This window comes from Vulpes vulpes, chromosome 9 (genome assembly GCF_048418805.1).
Source record: "Vulpes vulpes isolate BD-2025 chromosome 9, VulVul3, whole genome shotgun sequence".
Lineage (NCBI taxonomy): Eukaryota > Metazoa > Chordata > Mammalia > Carnivora > Canidae > Vulpes > Vulpes vulpes.
In genome coordinates this window covers 45,753,677-45,773,585 of record NC_132788.1, presented here as the reverse complement: position 1 = coordinate 45,773,585, position 19,909 = coordinate 45,753,677, and the positions used below count along the sequence as shown (strand labels likewise).

At 38.4% G+C, this 19,909-nt stretch overlaps 1 protein-coding gene and 1 pseudogene across 3 annotated transcripts in view; one reads left to right on the top strand and one right to left on the bottom strand.

Annotated features, from left to right (window-relative positions):
- The window catches only part of STARD13 (StAR related lipid transfer domain containing 13), a 519,929-nt gene that overhangs the window by 235,226 nt on the left and 264,794 nt on the right, over nt 1-19,909 (top strand). The gene's annotated exons all lie outside the window — the stretch shown is intronic.
- LOC112918564 (transcription factor BTF3 pseudogene) lies at nt 15,992-16,736 on the bottom strand (annotated as a pseudogene).

Sequence of the window (19,909 nt, the reverse complement as noted above, 5' to 3'; positions counted from 1 at the left end):
GGAGTGGCATTAGAGGAATTTTGAGATGCTATATCAAATATACACTACATGGTGAAGGACACAGAGAGCAAGGAAGACAGGAGAAAGAGGAGACTAGATCAGAAAAATGGGGGAAGATTAAACTAAGGAGGATATGCTGAGAAAAACTGTGGGTCCCAAGGTTGACATTTGTGTACAACATAAAGGGAAGCTGAAATTATGGAGTGTCTTCCTTTCTTTGTAAGGTATTTGCACTTCCAGCTAAGACTGGTAAATAGGAATAGCTAAATCTTATTCCCAGATGGATATTATGTGTACTGACCTGGCATGTTCTGAAACAAATTTGACAGTATTTAGCCAGGCAGGTACTATGCTTACTTCCACTGCCCAAGCTCTGATACCTAGAGTGGAGAAAAACATACCATTGTGTGCCAGAGCTTTTTTCTAGCAACAGAAGAGAAAAGGTAGTAGAAAAATCTGCCTCTTCCATCCTCTGTCCCATAGAATCTATAATTCACCAGCATAATTTGTAACTGAACAAAAACATTGTGATGCATAATGGGAAGGAGAAAAAATTGCAACCTCTTTGTTCTCATTTTCTAATTTAAGGGTCATTCTCTTTATTCTTTGACTCATAGTGTGATGGTTAAGATTCTGGCACAACAGTGTTTGAGTTTGCACTGTGGTTCCATGCCACATGGGTGACCTTGAGTAAGTTGACATTTCTGTGCCCTCATATTGTTGTGCAGTCAATCTCTAGAAATATTTCATCTTGGAAAACTCTGTATCCATTAAGTAACAGCTCTCCTTTTCCTTTCCTTCTCAGCTCCTTGCAACCATCTGTCACTATGGATTTGACTACTCTTAGTACCTCCTATGAGTGGAATTGTACAGTGCTTGTCTTTTTGTTTCTGGCTTATTTCACTTGACATGACGTCCCCAAATTGTAGCATGTGTCTCACCATTTCTTTCATTCTTAAAGCTGAATATATATACCATATTTTGATTATCCATTTGCCTGTCAATGGACTTGGACTACTTCTACCTACTTCTTTAAAGTAGTCAGAATCTTAAACAAAGAAATGACTACATTTGCCCTTGGAGTGAAGTTTATTTTGTGCTCTTTTTAACTTAAAATTCAGCCTATTACCTAGAGATAAATGATGTGATCATGGCTATGTGATCCCAACCTATTTTGTGTTTTTCCTCATTGTATTGGTTGCACAACAACATGAACGTACTTACACTACTGAACTTACACTTAGCAATAGTTAAGATGGTCAATTTTGTGTTATATGTAATTTACCACAATTAAGAATAAAAGCAATAAGAATTATGCAAATTCTGTGAGAATAGAGTAAGATTAAGGGACATTTATGTCACTGTAGATTTAATGACTTTTTCCCATGATTTTGCTCTGTAAGAAGAACTGCCACCTGCCATTGGGGCAGTTGAGGCAATGATCCAGCAGACTCCAGATGCAAGCAGTCCCATAGAGCTCCAGGTGACAGCTTGGGCAGTAATGCAGAAATAGCACGGCTCACTTAAGCTCAGAGACAAAGATGCTAAAGACCGACCAGGGAATATATGTAGTCTGTGTGCTTTTAAAAATACCTGCCACTACAAAGGTCATAATTTCCACCTGAAATGACACTTTTTTTTTTGAAATGACACTTTTGAATAGGATTTTTCACAATTATGATTAAAATGTTTCTACCCATTGTTGCTTAGAAAAATGCTCTCACAATACTGAAAAATGCCAAAATAAAAACAAAAGCAAAAGTGCAAAAAGCCAGACAGTACTGGGCATGCATTCCATTTCTGTTGGTATCCTATCTTCATGATGCTTGAAGCCTTTTTTCCCCCTGACATTTAACCACCAACTGCATTATAGAGCTCTCAGGCTTTCTGTGATGGGGAGATAATGACCATGAGCATAGCCTAGATATGAAGGCAATGTGGTAACAGGACTTACCAGCAGACTTGAAGGGGACCTGGGTGATGGAGAACACCCCACTACTCATCTGAGTTAGAATAAGCAAATTAAAAAACCCTGCATCTTTAGCCTTTGTAGCGAGAACATAAGAAGTTATTCTATATGTGTTGTGGAAAATGATTTTAATTGGCTAAAATTATATGGAAATCCATATTATATGCCCTGCTGTTTCAAAGAATTAGCTAGTACAACATTGCCTTCATTCACCTTGATTGCAGTGATATCCATCAAGTGATTCATGTGTACAGTTGATCCTCAGTATTCATGGATTCAGGATTTGTGAACTCACTTTCTTGCTGTCCCCCAAAACTAATACTTGAGATGCTTTTGTGGTCACTTGTGGACATGCACAGAGCAGAGCTACATATCCTCAGTTGAGGTTAAACAAGGAGATGTTGTACTTTCTTGATTCAACTCTTATACTGTAAACAAGTTTCCTTCCTCTTCACTATTTAGTACCTAATTGTCACATTCTTGTACTTTAATTGCTGATTGTTTTTTATTTTAAGATTTTTACTTATTTATTTATTTGAGAGAGATAGAGCATGAGCAGGGGGAGGGGCAGAGAGAGAGGATAAGCAGACTCCCTGATGAGCAGGGAGCCCACCTGATGTGGAGCTTGATCCCAGGACCTGGAGATGATGACTGGAGCCAAAGGCAGACGCCCAACTGACTGAGCTACCCAGGTGCCCCTAATTGCTGATTTTACTGTTTAAAATGGCCATTATGTGTAGTGCTTAAGTGTTGTCTATTGTTCCTAAGTTCAAGAAGACTGTGATGTACCTTTCAGAGAAAATAGGTGTGTTAGGTAAACTCAATCATGAGTGTTAGTTCTGTTATCTATGAATTCAAGTTAATGAGTCAAAAATATAGATGAAATAAGTGTATTTAAATAGAAAACACATGCAAGAAAGACTACGTATTGATGGTTGATGAAAATATTCTGACCAGTGGCTGACAAGAGCCTAAAGTCATATTTTCTCTAGGAGCAAATGTTCAGTATTGGCTAATTCACTGTTAACAGCTACTTTATGGAGCATAACTACCACAAATAATGAGAACTATTATTTATCAACTTAGTTGATTGCATAACTCACATCTTTGTATTTATCATTCATTCAATGGATATTTGTTATGCACACAGAATTATGGGACTGGAAGGCTGTCAAATTACTTAACAACACTTATATTAAATTTCTAAATCCACTGAGTTAGATCCAGGTCAATCAAATGCCTTATAAGGAAGACCATATTTAGATAAGTATCAGAATGTGGAAATTACAGAGTTCTCAACAATTCTCAGAGCAGAGTTCATGTCTTCTCTGCCCTCTGTGGTAGTATTCTGAGCAGTGTGAACACAGTGAACATTTGCTACCTTCTTCAGGCGGGCTGCATGAGCACCCTTGCATGTGGCGAGGGGGTAGGCAGGATGAAGAGGTGGGGCTATCCACTCTCTTCCTGGCAGAGCTAGGAGCCCTCCTCACAGCACAGATGGTCACACAAAAAGCATGGATGGAAGTAAACTCACTGAGATGGTGGTTCTCAGCTTACTTACTGTCCTACCCCACTCAAGTGATATAACTCGCTCATCAGTAACAGTTGCTCCTATAGGCACTAATGCCTAAGAAGGAGGTAGGATTGTGTGCAGTGGTGGTGGGGTCGGGGGAAGTTGTCAGAATTTCTTTGAGGCAAACGTAACTTGAAAAAGTCCCAGAGGTGATTTTGACATACTCCCTCCCCTCAGCAGAGTGTGACATTTCCTTCTCACATTTCTGTCTGGTGAGAGAACATGCCTTGTTATTTCACAAAATGTCCAGTTCTAACTCAGTGCCCACATTTGGTGTTTTGCTAGTGCTGGATCTTACTTTATTGTTTAGAATGACTTGTTCTTAGTCATGCCTTTAGGAAGCTTAAGGGGCATATTTTAGATTCTCTCTCTGGATCACTACCTTGTCCCAAGTCACCACTCTTGCCTTGTAAACATCAGAAATACTCATTCTTGCATAAGATCATTGTACCATTTCTGCTTATGGTCCGTGATTTCTTCTGTTAGTATCTCTCTCTTTAAGTTGAATAACAGAACAGCATGTTACTTTGATCTTCCTTATTTGTGGCAAAACACATCCTTTTTGGACTCTTGCCTTTAAAAAAAAAAAGACTTCCGTAGGATATAATATAGTTAAGAAAAGATTTATGTCAGCAGATAATCCCAGTTCATTCTTTGTTCTCTTTGAATCTGCTTCTTATCAAGATGTCCTTTATAGTACCATACCTCCTTTATCTGTATTTCAGGGGCCATTGAGACATTTTTCCCACTATCTATGAAAAACATTTCATTATTATTTCAGTTCCAAAAAAACCAATGATCATCAGCCTCTTTTGCATATTACTGCTCCTTGATAACGCTAGCTCAAACTAATTAAAGATGAAAGTTTGCTTATGATTCAAGAGGTCTACAGCGAAAATGAAATAGAATCTTCCTATTAATAAATAGCACTTAGAGTAATAGAAAAATCCAAGGGAGAAAAAGGATAAAAGTTTTAACCAAGATTTATGGGGAAAATTGAACCACTGAGCTGGTATGATTTCCTTATCCATATAGCAAATAAAGGTTAATGGTATTTTGGTTCCCTTTATGAAATATTGTCTGTCATGAGTTCTAAAAGTATAGAGTAGAACATAATAGTCTTTATCCTATAGTTTGGTACCCAATTGGACCAAAGATTTATTAAGAGACAACAACCTTAGGCAAGATGACTAGTTACACAATGATAGTGCTCTCTCATGGTGTCACGTTGGGGCACATATTTGATGTCATGTCTAGGTTCAGAATCTTATTAATCTACAGTATTTATCATGAAATATTTATTTCTGGCTTAGTTTATTTCTTATCAAAAACCCCCTTGAATTCTATGAGCTAATGCAAGATGTGTGTACTACTTTTTAAGTCTCCCTTAAGGATGTAGTGCCAAAATTATTTTTAATGTTAGCATGGATATCCATGATGAAAAATAATTTTTAGAATCGTTTATCCTCTTGCTTACTTACGAGGCATTCCCTTGGCCTACACCCAAAATATTTTTGAAACAATTAGTTCGGAAAATCCTTAAGTCCCACATATCATTCTTAACTCTCTACACACAAATGAAATTTATCATTAGTCCAAATAAGTTTTTTCCTTAAAATATCACACAATACATAATGAAGCAAACCACCAAATCGTTATTTAAGGGAATCCAATTACATTGCTTTTATAAGTTACTTCATTTAGAAGACAGTTCCTGATATTTTGAGAGCTGAAATTTTTATGCTGTGATTCCCCACTCTAATATCAGAGCAAAAGAACTACACAGCTTGTTTCTAAAGCAAACTATGATTATAAACATATGTGCAAAATACTGCAAGAGGAGATGTACAATTGATTATAAAGGTGCTATCCACCCTCTAGCTACATATAATTTACTATTCTTATAATTCTTTAATATTTATTCAGTTTATGAGAACATAGACTTTTCTGTATTAGATTTTGTATTATCAAGCCTACTATTGATTTTGATTGCGTGATCACAAAGATCTGTCACTTGGTTATTCCAGTTTAATACTTTTACTCACAACTTGAAAAAGACATATAACTACTCACTAATCTTTGGATGCCACAAAGGTGGGAAATATAATAAAGATAAAAGATTATAGAATCATAATTCACAAATATCTTAATGTGTTGGAATAATGGGCCTTAACCCAACAAGATGGAATTTAATAGTATAAAAATAAAAGCATAAAAGCCATCAGTGGCCCTCTGTTACTGTAAAAGATAATCAGATATTAGACACTGTGATTGTTCAGGTTCTCCAAGAAGTCTACATCATAATGACATTAATTTTGCAAGAATTGTATTGAGGAGAAGGCCTGTGAGAAAATGGGGAGGAAGCTGGGAAAGGGTGGCAGATTCATCCAACTGTGATGCAAATGTGACTCCTAGTAAAGGACAGAAAGGAAGGCAATTGGCTGAAAGCATTCATGACCTCCATGAAGTCTAATTAAAGTTCATCAAGGCCACTGGGGTGTTCTTGAGCCAAAATTGTCCTTTTGGAAAAAGCCCTACTGCTTTCAGGAACAAGCTGACTTAGCACACCTGCTTCAATCAGTCATTAGCTAGGAAAGGCCCATGGGAAGCATGGCCTCAGGACAAATGATGCAACGCATTTCAGAACGTGGCAGCTGGGGCCTATGGTCAGTTAATGTCCTTATAGTTGGAAGTCCACAGCGTACATTCTCAAAGCATTCTCAAGACAAGTGCTTACATAATTTGGGTTTTCAATATTCCATCCCATCCAGGTGTTGCTTAGAAAATATTACAAAAACATTTCTTAAATTAGTAATTGAAAACCAAACACACCAGGGATTCTAAAAATGTAATCCTACCTTTGGATTTCTAGTTTCAAAACAGTAACTACTTGCAGAAAAGGTGTTTAAGAAAATAGAATTAGGGACACCTGGATGGCTCAGTTGGTTAAGTGTCTGACTCTTGATTTTGGCTCAGGTAATAATCTGAGGGTCTTGGGATCAAGCCAGGAGATGGGCTCCTCGCTCAAAGGGGAGTCTGCTGGAGAGTCTCTCTCTCCCTCTCCCTCTGCCCTCTGCCCCTCCACCACCCACCTCGTTTGCAGTCGAACTCTTTCTCTAAAATAAATAAATGAATCTTTTTTTAAAAAAGAGAAGAAAATAGAATTAGATCTAGTCTTTGATATGTGTATGTGCGTGCACACATGCATGTATTTATAGAATGATGACTTTTTACACATTTGCTGTATTTTAAGCATCCACAGCCATCATTCTCCTTTTGATGCTTAAACTGTTAACTTTTGCCAGTGGGAACCTTTTAAGGTTGCCTATGGGTCATTTTGACATACTATATTAATCTTTTTTTTTAACTTGTGGATCTTTTCTTTTTAGATCAACTTTATTAAAGTATTATTGATATATACTGAAATGTACCCATTTTAAATTTAAAACTTGATGAGATTGACAAATGTATCCCCCATGCAATCACCAACACAATCAAGAATAGCCATCCTAAAATTTGCCTTGTGCCACTTTGCAATCATTGCCCACACAGTTGCAGCCGCAATCAATGATCCGCTTTCTTCCACTGTAATTCATTATACTTATTCGTGAATTGTATACAAGTAAAACCATATAGAATGTGCCCTTCTGTTAGTTCTGGCTTTTTTTCACTCACATAATATTCTGGAGACTCCACTGTGTTTTTCCGTCTATCAGAAGTCCATTTCTTTTTGCTTTTTGACAAGTATTTCCTTCTGTGGATATACTACAACTTGTTTATCCATTCACCTCTCAATGGACTTCGGAGTTTCTAGTTTGAGACTAATATGAATAAATCTGCTATGAATATTCACATAAAAGTCCTTGCAAAGACAATGTTTTCATCTCTCTTGGAATACCAAGGAATGGAACTGCTGAGTTAAATGGTTAAGTGTCTAAGAAAACTACCAGAGTACTCTCTAGAGTGCTTATGCTGTCTTACAACCTCTCCAGCAACGTGTAAGAGCTTTAATTGCAGCACATCATGACTAATACTTGTGTACAGTAGTATTTCATAGTGATTTTAATTTACATTATCCTGGTAGTAATGATATTGAGCATCTTTTAATGTGCTTTGTGAGTGTTTGTATACCTTCTTTTGCAAAGTGCTTATTCAAATCATTTGTCCATTTTAAATTGGAATCTTGTCTTTTTAATTAATGAGATAAGCAGTTCTTTATATATTCTGGATATTAATCTTTGGATATATATATCGTAAATAGTTTTCCACCTGAGGAATTGCTTTTTATTTTCTTAACAATGTGTGTTTCAAAGAATAGAGGAACTTACTTTTGATGATGAAACTTAACTAATTTTCATACAGTTTATGTTTCTGTATCCTAAAGATCCTTTTCCCACCCTCAAAATCCTGATGATTTTATTTTGTCTTGCCTTCTAAGAAGTTTTATAGCTTTTGCTGTTTTTTAAATCAATTCTGTGAATATTATAAAGTAATTGCAAGGTGAATTTTTTTTCCATATGGATATCAAATTGTTCCAGGATGAATATTATTGCTAATTGTTACAACAAGACAGACTTGAAGCTGACTGTAAAGCTGGTGAGGAATATCCTCTCTCTTCCTCACAGGAGAGTCAGTAAAAATCAGAGGAGTTATCTTTAGTCTGCTTTCTAGTACTTGGCCTGTAACTCCCTCCTAAATCCTCCTCAATAACAGGCAGTAAAGGGGAGAACCATTTTTTTGCCTGGTTGGTCATACAATTTGGTCAATAATTTGCTGTATTTATCACTAAAATGGTCCAAATATATGAAGGGTCTGAGCTTTTAAACCCTTCTTGCAGAGTAGCAACTTAGCCTCGCATAGTTTCAAGTACGTCAACAGGAGACATGATTCCTATGTCAGAGACAAAGAACTTTATTACTCATGGTAGGAGCAAATGCCAGAGTGTCAGTATTTGCACAACCTCCCTGGGCCCCCGTTTTTATGGGGCAGTATCTGTACATGCAGTACAGTGTAGTAAAGGAGGGGAGTACTGAGCTTACAGAACCAGAATCTTTTATAATGGAGAGTAAGTTTGTCTGCCCTTTGCTCCTGAGAGAGACAGTATCTCTATCTTCCAAGGCTGTTTGCTAGATAAACATCTGTGAAAAGAACAACAAGAAAAAAAAAAAGTCCAGAATAAATGTAGGTGGTACCTCTGGTTGCAGGGTATCTAGAAACATGAGCAACCAATGGAGAGTTGTCCCTACTTGTTCTTTTATGGCCTCATGGAATTTCTTCCTATGCATCTTGGTTTAGTATTTTGCAACAGACTCATGGAGACCCGATGCAGATTTCTGTAGCTTCTTGTCTGCATAATACCCTTCTCTCTGATTCTCTGTTCTGAAAATTCCAGTCGTTTCAGCTTCCCTGAGTTCTTATCTTTGTCTTCTCCATTTAATATGCTTGTTGTGTTTTGCTGGGGTTCTCCTCCTTTGTGCCTCAATTCAGAAAGTATTCCCCAACAGAACGCCGAGGAAACTGTAGGGCTCACCTTATCTCTTGAACTTCTCTTGGGGATCACAGGCCTCTGTTATCTCTTTTATAATGTCTGAAACAATTATTCTGTGCATTTTGTCCAATTTTCTGTTGTTTACACTGGGATTACAAAACCCAGTACCAGTTACCTCAGCATGGTAAAAGCAGATGTCCCTTTCTAAAAATTTTTCAACAGTTTCTGAGGTAGTCATTAAAAATAATTAGGCAGGGGATCCCTGGGTGGCGCAGTGGTTTGGCGCCTGCCTTTGGCCCAGGGCGCGATCCTGGAGACCCGGGATCGAATCCCACGTCGGGCTCCCGGTGCATGGAGCCTGCTTCTCTCTCTGCCTATGTCTCTGCCTCTCTCTCTCTCTCTCTCTCTGTGACTATCATAAATAAATAAAAATTAAAAAAATAATTAGGCAAAAAAAATAATAATAACAATAATAATAATAAATAAAAATAATTAGGCTTTAAGTTGCATATACATAAAACTGAAATTAATCACAGACCTAAAATGGAACAGAATAAGAGAATGCTTATACTGAAGCATAAGACACTTCTGAGGCAGAGATACAGTCTGAGAGTCCTTTTCAGGGAGGCTTATCTGGGTCTGTCTGCACTGAGGCCAGTCAGGTGAGGGGGGAAAGCATTAGAGATGCCCGGAGGCTACTCCCTCCCCCTTCTTTGAGAGGGCAATTCATCCAAACCTTTGGGAAAATGTCAGATTGATTTTTTGGATGTTGTGAAGTACTTCATAGTAAATATTTTAGTCCTAAACAGAAGTATCTCTTTCTCCATTATTAAATCAGAGCCTCCAATCTCATATTGGTTATAAAGAGCGGTAGCTTACTGCTATTCATGGCACTGGAGCTGTTTCCTAGGCTAGACACATTGGCTCACAAACCATAAGGCACAGGTTTGGGCGGAGGCTTAATCGGGGAAAAATGGTTTCCAGCATACCCTCACTTTTTTACCTTAGGACTGAATTAGTAGAATGGGAAAAAATGAGGGAAGAATCTGTCACTCATTTTACCAAATCTTTTTCCAAAACACTGCCAGCACAGTGAGGGTACCTCCGCTCATGTCTCATCTTTCATGTTTCATCCTCCTTCCCATTTTATTTCCCGCCTGATAATTGTCCATCATTTCGACTCTTCATTTCATAATCTTATAAAACCAATCTTATAAAACCAATTTACCAATGTAAAACCCAGTTTTACATATATATGTACATATATCTATCTATATACATATCTAGATAGGTATATACCAAGAATGGACTGAAGCTGCTTTCCAAATGTTTTCTTTATTCAATAGATTACTGGATTTTTCAGGCCATGCTAATAATCTATTTCACCAGCACGTATTTAACAAAGCACTTAATGTGTCCTTTTAGTGTTATTATTGTTTAATGTCAAAAAAATCAGTAGATATTTTTAAAGTCATCTCATTTGGAACTATGATATATTATGATTGTGATTAGGGCTCAATAGCATGACCAAGAGAAAAATCCAGGAGTAGCTTCTCATCCTCTGACCTTAGACACCCTCTTCACCTCTGCCATAATTACTTTCCTAAAATACAAAGCTATGCCAGTCACGGCTTGAAGATTTCTCATGGCTTCCTGTGGCCTAATATAATATTGAAACATTTAGGGCACACGAGGCCCATTACAATCTGAGCCCAGTTTTAACACCTTTTAGGTTTCAACCACTCTGAGATCACCTTACACCATAACCAGGTCACAAGGCCTTGTCACGATTTGGTGCCTTTGCTTGAGCCATTTCATCTGCCTAAAAAGCCCTCTCTGAACAACTCTGACTGCTCTGGCCAATGCTATTTGCTCACTCTTCCTCACTCATTTCTTACTTCTGAGCAGCTAAAATGCACCAGCAAACACATCACTGACAAATCCTGTGCTTTACCCATCAGAGAGCATGAAAGACTCAGGTTAATAGAATTCTTCAACCTGCATGCCTTAATCTTGTCTCTTGTTGATTCATAATACACCCTCACCTCTTTCCAATAGTTGCCACCCTAAACATTCCTACAAATCTCCTGTTACGATTACATATGTAACTCAAGTTCCCCTGGACCCCACCAGACCAAGGCAGGAAGAGAAGATACTTACTGATTTTATGTTCTTGAGCAGAGCTGCTCAGTACAGCTCTCTGCAATGATGGAAATGTGTCTCTACTGTCTTATATGATGGCCATTTACAACACATGGCTATTGAGTATTTGATATGTGATGGAAGAAATGAATTTTTAAATTGCATTTTAATTAATTTAAATAGTTGCATGTAGCCAGCGGCTACCATATAGGACAATGCAGTTCTACAATCCTCATAGGCTTGGAAACCAACTCATAGGACTGTTATTCTAGAGATTAGGCCTTTAATAGTAAAAGAAAAGAATTTTTTAAATGTACAACTGGTCATAAAAATTAAGGTGCTATTAGGGTCATATGATTGCAAGAATTTTTTTTTCTTTTTCCATCCTTCAGGACTTATCTACAATTTGGCCTACGTTATTTTGTATTAGTTTTCATACTGCTTTTTAAATGTTCTACAGCCTTCACTCTGTATGTAAATTCTGCCACTCTGGAATAATAATCCTAATTTTCTATTTTGTTTATTATTTATTTTTTTTAAAGATTTATTTATTTATTCATGAGAGAGAGAGAGAGAGAGAGAGAGAGGCAGAGACACAGGCAGAGGGAGAAGCAGGCTCCACGAAGGGAGCCCGACATGGGATTCAATCCTGGGTCTCCAGGATCACGCCCTGGGCCGAAGGGGGCTAAACCGCTAAGCTGCCCGGTGCTGCCCTGTTCATTTTTTCTTTATAACTTTATGAATGTGCTGCATATAGACAACATGTATTAGATGATGTTGAGCTAGTAATTGGGCTAGTCAACGAAGTACTAGACAAGAAAGATTGCTTTTATGGAATATATGAAAACATAGAATCATCTCTAAATTCAGTTAGCATTCATGATGGTTATAACAGGGAAGGCAATACAGTGTGGAAGTTAAAGCACAAATGGGGTGCCAGATAGACCTTGTTTAAGTGGTTAACCAAGTGGTCTAACCTATCTAAACTTCAGTTTCCTATACTGTAAAATAGTGAGGATAATAATAGTATGCAATCTAATGTAAAGCCATTAGGCTAGTGTCTGGCACAGACACTAAATGTTAGTTGATATTGTTACTGTAATTATGATTATTCTATAATTCCATTATTAGTGTTCTCATTAGTGTAGAACTTCACAGCTGACAAAGCACTTTCAGAATGTAATCTCATCTGACCCTCTAAACAGCTTTCCAGGCAGGTAGATAGTCCATTTTATAAAAGAAAAGTGATATTTAGAGACTTTAAGCAACTTGTCCAAGCAACAAAAGGCAGAGCTGTCCACACCAAAGCCCATGCATAGGCCACTATGCTGTGCTGCTTTTGTTACTGGTAATCATCTTGCTGCCTTTTTCAAGATGCTTGTTTAATTTCTTCATCTCCAAGTACTTAATCTTAATCTGGGTTTTAGCAAATATTCCTGCTTCCCAGGATGGTTGCCTCTCTTTCCAGCCTTATGCTACTATTGTGTTCTAAAGTTGTTTCTTATGTGTTAGGTGAGTAAATGTTTTGTAATATGTGATGATGCCTTGTGTAAGCATTGCAAATCAATTTTTTGAAAAAACTCTTATCCATATCCAAGAGCAAACACTTATGGTTTACTCCTGAAAAGCCAGGCCAGCATCTGAAGCTGGAGCTCAACAAATGTGTCTTTGTTTCAACTGATCTGAACATCAGATATAAAAGCTCTTAGGCATCTGCCAAGAGTCTTTGCCATATTGTATCTTACAAGTAAGAGACAAAGGGCTTTGGAATAATTAAACAAAGCACAATTTCTACATTTTATTTGCTCAGGACCCTGTCCTGTATTTTTTATGCCAGCAAAATGTAATTGAAAGTTAGCTGAAAGGTGGCTCACATGAGATTTAGAGAATTAGACTCATAATCCATAATCAAAAAATGTCACTACCAGTGCATATTAGGCAGTATTAAGACTTGAGTTCTCTTCTTAATTAGACAGAATACAATGATGTGGCTAAATAAATGCAGAACTCGATGACTACATTCATTTCACCATGTCAGAACAAACATGATGATATGGCCAAATGAGCCATGGTATCCTTCACATTTAAAGGCAATATAAGTCTCTTCACTCTGTGTATTTATTTCCCATTTACACCTCTAGCCTGTCTGACTTGGGGTCACTGATGAACACTGAGCAAAGAATGCATAGTCAAACACAACTGAGTTTCAGCAAAAGCAACAGGGTGAAGAAGCAAAGCATATCACAGGATGCTTGGGGCCCTCTGTGCATTTTAGTTTTCTGATTAATGAAATGTGAATTAGACTATTGCTTTATAGGGTTGTCTATATAATCATGAACAACTCAATTTCTGTGTCTTTTTCTCTGCATGTAAAGCAAAGTAGGTGAGGAAAGAATTCCCATAACAGAATCAAGTTTGTACGGGCTCTTCGACATTATGCCAGAACTGGCCTATCCTGAGAAACAGTCTAGTGGACCAGTACAGCTAAGGCCTCTTAAAACAGCAATATTCTAGGAAATTATACAATAAAGATTTTTCAGAAGACAGTCACTTTATAGTTGGCTGTGTTCTTTCCAGAATATCACACAAGTATTGAGGATTTTTCCTTAGCATCCTGCCAAGAGATTCCACACACATACACATAGTGAGTAAATGCTGCTCTGTAGTTCCACTGAGTGGTTCTTACAGCTTTCAGATCAATTCAGGATAGAGATGGTGGTGGTGAGTGATAAGGGAACATTGACCCCAAATTGACAACATGTGGTCTCTGCTCCCAGCTGATTTCCTGAGCTGTCCTGGGCATCTTAACAACACACTTCCTGTTCCATCATTTGTGAAGTCCAGCTAAGAGTCATTTGAACTAATCCTGTCACAGCCATAATAAGCATCCTATATGTTTGAAGATTTTTAAGAAATGCTTCCAAATAATGTGTTAAAGTAATGTGGAGTGTACTTGGCCTGTAAGTCAATCCTGTGTGTACTCTGCACATTTACCTTGCTAAAGCCACACAGCTCTTGCAACATTGATTTACAGTGTTATTCTGGCTTTCAAAACAAAACAGAACTTTGAATCTGATTTGAAAATAATTGCACATGTTTCAATCAGTGAAGATTTTGGTAAATGCAGTAAATATTGAAAGGCAAAACTGGTGACATCTGACCTGAATATTTTGAAGACTTTATAATTGTGGGTTTTGTTTTGCCAATTGTGAGAGTTTTTTACTCTGGTGTTTCTTACCTATATCAAGCAATAATAATGTTAAAATCTATCTAATTGCTTTCCATTTCTTAAGATATAGCTATTTGTTTTAAATAAAATGCGGTACTACATTCTTTGTGAGTCAAGGACTTTTTTTATTTTTTATTTTTTACTATAACCCAAACTGTGATGTTTTCTAGTCATTGAGAGGGGTAAACCTCTATTTTTTTCTGTGCCACATATACAAACACACAAGCTTAGAAAGTAGCCTGTGGAGTGATTAAGAGAATTTAAGTGCTGCTTGACAAAACTAATATGTCGTGGAAAAGAAATATAGAAGTAGTGACTAGTCTGTGAAACTGCCCCTAAAAATACTGTATATATTCATCTAAAGGTAGAAAAGGGACAGAGATTTTCAAGGATACAATTACAGTTGTTTTCTTCCTGGGCCAGTATGCAAAATAAAAAGAATTCTAGCATCTTAGTGATAGATGGGATTTCCTAGAGCCCAGCATGATGTTCACGCTGTCTGGTTTAGCCTGGATTATTCTCTAAGGGGGCTAGACCAGAAACACTCTCTCTTATTGGACCAGGAATAACAACACCCTCCTCAGACTTGAGTGTCTCATTCTTGACATGAGCAAAGTGTGTGCCTTGAGAATATTTCTAATAATGCTGATTTTCATTGATCCGTCTTTATCCTCTTGCTTCTGCTTTGTGACAAATGATGTAAATTTATGAATTGGTTGGATACATAAGTGCCATCTGTCATTGTAAAAGAGAGCAAGGCTCAGCTGGAAAAACGGATAGAACTGGTACCCTTGGAATCCTCGACTTGTTCTAACAAACTAAGTCAGTAGAACAAGGGTAAAGGACAGCAAAACTCAAGTTCTGTCAAAACACATTGCTTACGGTAGAACAAATCCTGCAGCAATCATTCTGGTGGTGATGCTGGGCAAAGCAATCTCATAACCAAAGCCAGGGTATGCTTTTTGGTTCTGATTTTGGACGTGAATTTAAAGTCAGCAAATTGTTCTAGCTTCTATAAGATTATCAAACATGGGGATTAAGTCTTCCTTTTCTTTTATATTTGTTAACAGTAGTTTATAAAGTGTAGTTCATAGAGGAAACACTTAAAACATGCTATCCATTGCCTTTTCTGAGTGTTTTACTTTTTACAGCCTATAACATCATTCCTTCTATTCTAGATTTCTTCAGAGGTTCCTTTCTTGGCATGAAATATACTCTGCTTGAATGTGACCTCAATGCCTTTATTTTATCCTTGTACAAAAGTGATTACTTGTTTCCTTGTACAAAGAGTAGATCATTCTTGTTTTTGTTTAATTGGTTGATCTTTTTAAAATATGACTAGAAAATAAATCAGACTTCTAACAGTATAATTCTAAAAAAATTTTATAATTGGGGCACCTGGGTGGCTCAGTCAATTAAGCATCTGACTCTTAGTTTTGGCTCGGGTCATGATCTCAAGGTCTGCTTGAGATTCTCTCCTTCTCCCTCTGCCCTTCCCACCTCCACCTCAAATAAATAAATAAGTAAAATCTTTAAAAAAAATTTTAAATTACAACCAGATTTGTGAAGTTATTTTTTTCTTAGGCAAAGAACTTTATTAACCTTGTTTCAAACTTTATTCTCAAGCTTCTTCAGCTTAATTAGCTGCAAAGAATGAATTGTGTATAAGCAAAAACTGAAAAGAGCTGCAGTGTCCAAGGGGCTTGGGCTTAAAAATATTAGAGAGCTATATTTTATCAGATCCATGAACAAAATTTTAAAAAGCAGTCATAATATAAAATAGCAGTTCCCGGTAACTTCTTCAAGTTTTATCTTCTTCAGAAGTTGACTCAATTCAGTTTGCTTCATTCTTGGAAGCTTCATCAAAATTCTCCACAAGATCTGGTACTTCATCATCATCATCCTCTCCCGTAGCAAGTGGTGCTTTTCCATCCACGGATTGTTTGGGCAGAGCCTCAGCCAGTCTTCTTAAATTAGTCAGACTGTCTGCACCAAGCTGGTTTAAGATACCGGGTAGCATTTCTGTCAGCTGCTTTGTCTCAGCATGGCCTGTAATGGTGAAAGTGTTCGCTGCCAGTGTTGCCTGAACTTTAGGGTTGTTAAAATGGATCACTGTTCCTTGGTTTGTGAACATATTCACTTCTTCAATACTAGAGATATTGTTTACCCCTAACTTCTTTAAGGAGAACTGAAGTTTTTTATCATCTGCTGTAGCTGTTCTATGAACCACCTTCTTTCGATGAGCAGTTCCTTTCCCACCAATGCGCACTTGTGCTTGTGGTTTGGCGAGCTTCTCCTGGTTCATGATATTTTCTTTCATCTTATTAGAGCACAAATGGGACTGCGCGGGGGACTAGGGTTGGCGCTCAGGGGGTCTTGGGCAGACCAGCTGAGGTTAGGCACACACACGCGGGAACGCAAGATGGCAGCTCTTGTGAAGGTATTGAGATCAAAGGTACAGGACGGTCTTGCCTTCTAAGCATTAATGCCAAATTATTTTACATTTGAAAAATATAAATGGTGGTACCTGGGTGGCTCAGTCAGTCAAGCATCTGCCTTGGGCTCAGGTCCTGATCTCAGGGTTCTGGGATCCAGCCCTGCGTCAGGCTCCCTGCTCAGCAGGGAACCTGCTTCTCCCTCCCTCTCTCTCTGCCCCTTCCCCTGCTCATGTGTGCTCTCGCTCTCTCTCTCAAATAAATAAAATCTTTTTAAAAACAATATAAATGAAGATAAATAAAATCAACTTGAATATCAGAGAATGATTAATTTTCAAGTGAATTAATAGAGCAGGTTTTTTTTGTTCTCTATAGTTTATGACAGGTGAAAGATGTTCATACCCATTTTATTACCATATGACAAGAAAATAAAGAGCTAAAAGTGGTAGGTTATGGACAGGATGTGGTGAGAAGCAACCCTGCCTCTTTTACCAGAAAGTTCCTCAGCCTTCCTCCACTAGAGTTCCTTCTACTATAGCATGCCAAGTCAGGGGAGAAAGGACCCTTTTTCCTCCCAGAATTGTTTGACTAGTGGAGTCATTCTTCCTTATATGCCGGTTATGTATACCTGATGTATCAAGCATTATCTTAGCAGGATCTCTACACTCTGAAGGCCTGATATATGAGGCAAAAATATGAAGAGCCAGCAAGGTACAGGGGTCTTGGGACACCAAAATCACCAGCAGCAAACCCAACACAATGTTAAATGTCTGCCATAAGGCTATCAGTATGAGGATTGATGTCAAAAGGTTATGCCAGATCTTAGCCTGCCAGTGTGAGTGACGTGGGTGCAGCTGCCAGACTGCAGAGCAGGGGACCAAGTGGGTTATTTCAGGTCCCTGTGCTTCACCAAGTCAAAGGATGAATTGGCAATGCAGAATAGCATGCTACTGATTTCCAAATTCCTCTTACAGTTCAAAGGAAACAGAGAACACAATAAGGCTCTAGAAGAGATACAACTTAAATGAATTCTGAAGAAAGGGTAGAATTTAAATAAAGTAACTCAAGAGGAAAGCAGGATTCTCACCGGTAGGATTTGAGCTTCTGCATCTTCTTAAGCAGCTCCCCCTATTGGGAGTGCTCAGCCTGTGCCCCATCTCTATAGACTTCAACCAACAACCACACAGGCTGAAGAGCTCCTTCCAACCCACACAGAGGTCCTCCTGTAGGACTCAGCCCTGTGGTTATAGCTGCCCCTTAATTCTGGCAACCCACTCCAGTATTATGTCTTTTTTGGAAGTGAAGCCAAGCCACAAACAATGGTCTCTTCTAGGCAACTACTCTTGATCTTTGCCTGTTCTCTCAACCTGGCTATAGTTGTTCAATTCTCCTGGAGTTCTCAGAATCCAGCCTTGATATTGGTTTCCAGTTCTTAGTCTTCTGCAACCTAATAGATGTCCTTTGAGGCTTCTTGGCCCCTGGCTTCCAACTCCATTGGCTCTTCTCACCTCTGATTTTGGCATTTCTCTTGGCAGGGGATGAGAAACTCTATGTGGCAGTATGTGGCAGGTCCAGCCTTATAGAAATGCACCCCCTCAGTCTCCCACACTTGTGAGTCTCCTTTTTCTAGCCTCATAGCCCAGTAAACACTCAGGTGCTTTGAGAATAAAGACCAAATAAAAACACAGAGTGTGGCAAAAAGGACAATGTTCTCTCCACTGTGAGTTCCTCAAGACAGGTGACCATGTCTTTTCATTTTGATTCTCTATCACCTAGAGCAGAGTCCTGCATAAAATGGGCACTATTTAGTTAGATGTTTCTTGATTATCACTCCATGATAAGGTAGAACCATTTTAGTCCATCTCAGCTGAGATTCCCTGCTATGGAGATCAAAACATTAGGTACCACGCCCCTCCACTCCTTGCCCCAATTCCAAACCAAGATGCTATGCAGGATTTGCAAAGAGGGTAGTCAAAATTCTGTTTTCTTCTCAGCACATCATCCACCTCAAATTTTTAAAGGGGTTGAAATTGAAGAGTAAAGAAGGCAGCTCTGTTATTGGTGGAGTGGTCAATATGCTGTTTCTCTCTCACTTTAAGTCAAATAGGGGGACTCCTAGGGCCACACTGCATGACAGTACCCGAGAACTTGACTGATATTCTCTGGACTTTAACAAGGTCCAGAAAATAGTGCCTAATTCCTTTCTAAGGGGAAAAAATGCAAAAGGCTGTGCTTTGAACTGCCTGCCACAATAGTAGAACAAAAAGAGATCTGGGAGAGAACTGTTCTCCACTGATGGCAGCAGGTGTAGGTCCCTTGTCCTGGGCCGGATGTGGCTCCTACACAAAAAGTCAGCATGAGAACTACTTGCAGGGGAAACTGATTGAGATAGAGGGGGTAGGCCACCAGATGTCCAGGGCTGAGAAAGAAATCCAGCATGTGACCTCCTGGAAAAAGATCGGCAATGGGAATCTGCCACATCCAGAGGGTGTAGATAGGATCTCATCTGACCAGCTAGTTCAGCACAGAAGAGCTTTTGTTGTGGCCTCAGGCCCCTTCAACCCATTGCAACCCCTCAGGAGACCAGGGTGTTCCAATGAGAGGGGAAAGAGGTATAAAAGGAGGCTGAAAACCAAGGCTGGGAAACCGAAAAGCTTTCATCTGGGATCAGATTTGAAGCTTTTTATAATGACAGTGGACTGGATATTTCAGTTGCTAAAATGACATTATTCTTCTGGTCACTCAAGGTGACCAAATGACTTTAAATCAGCTGTGTGATCCGAAGAGCCATGGTACTTCAGATTTCATCTGAAGAATGAGGAAGAAATGGTTAACAGGGGTTTTGAAGGCCAAATGCTGAAAAAGGAAGGGAAGCTGCTGTTTCATGCAGTTGAATTCAGCTGATCTAAATATAACAAATAATGAACTGACAAATGAAAAAATAAATGCACATGAGGAAATCATTACAAATTCAGTCATATGACTCAATTTGACTCAAGATATTATTTACCATAAATTCGATTTTAAAAGTTATCTCCAGTTCCCCTTCTAGTTTACTATTATCTCTGCTCTT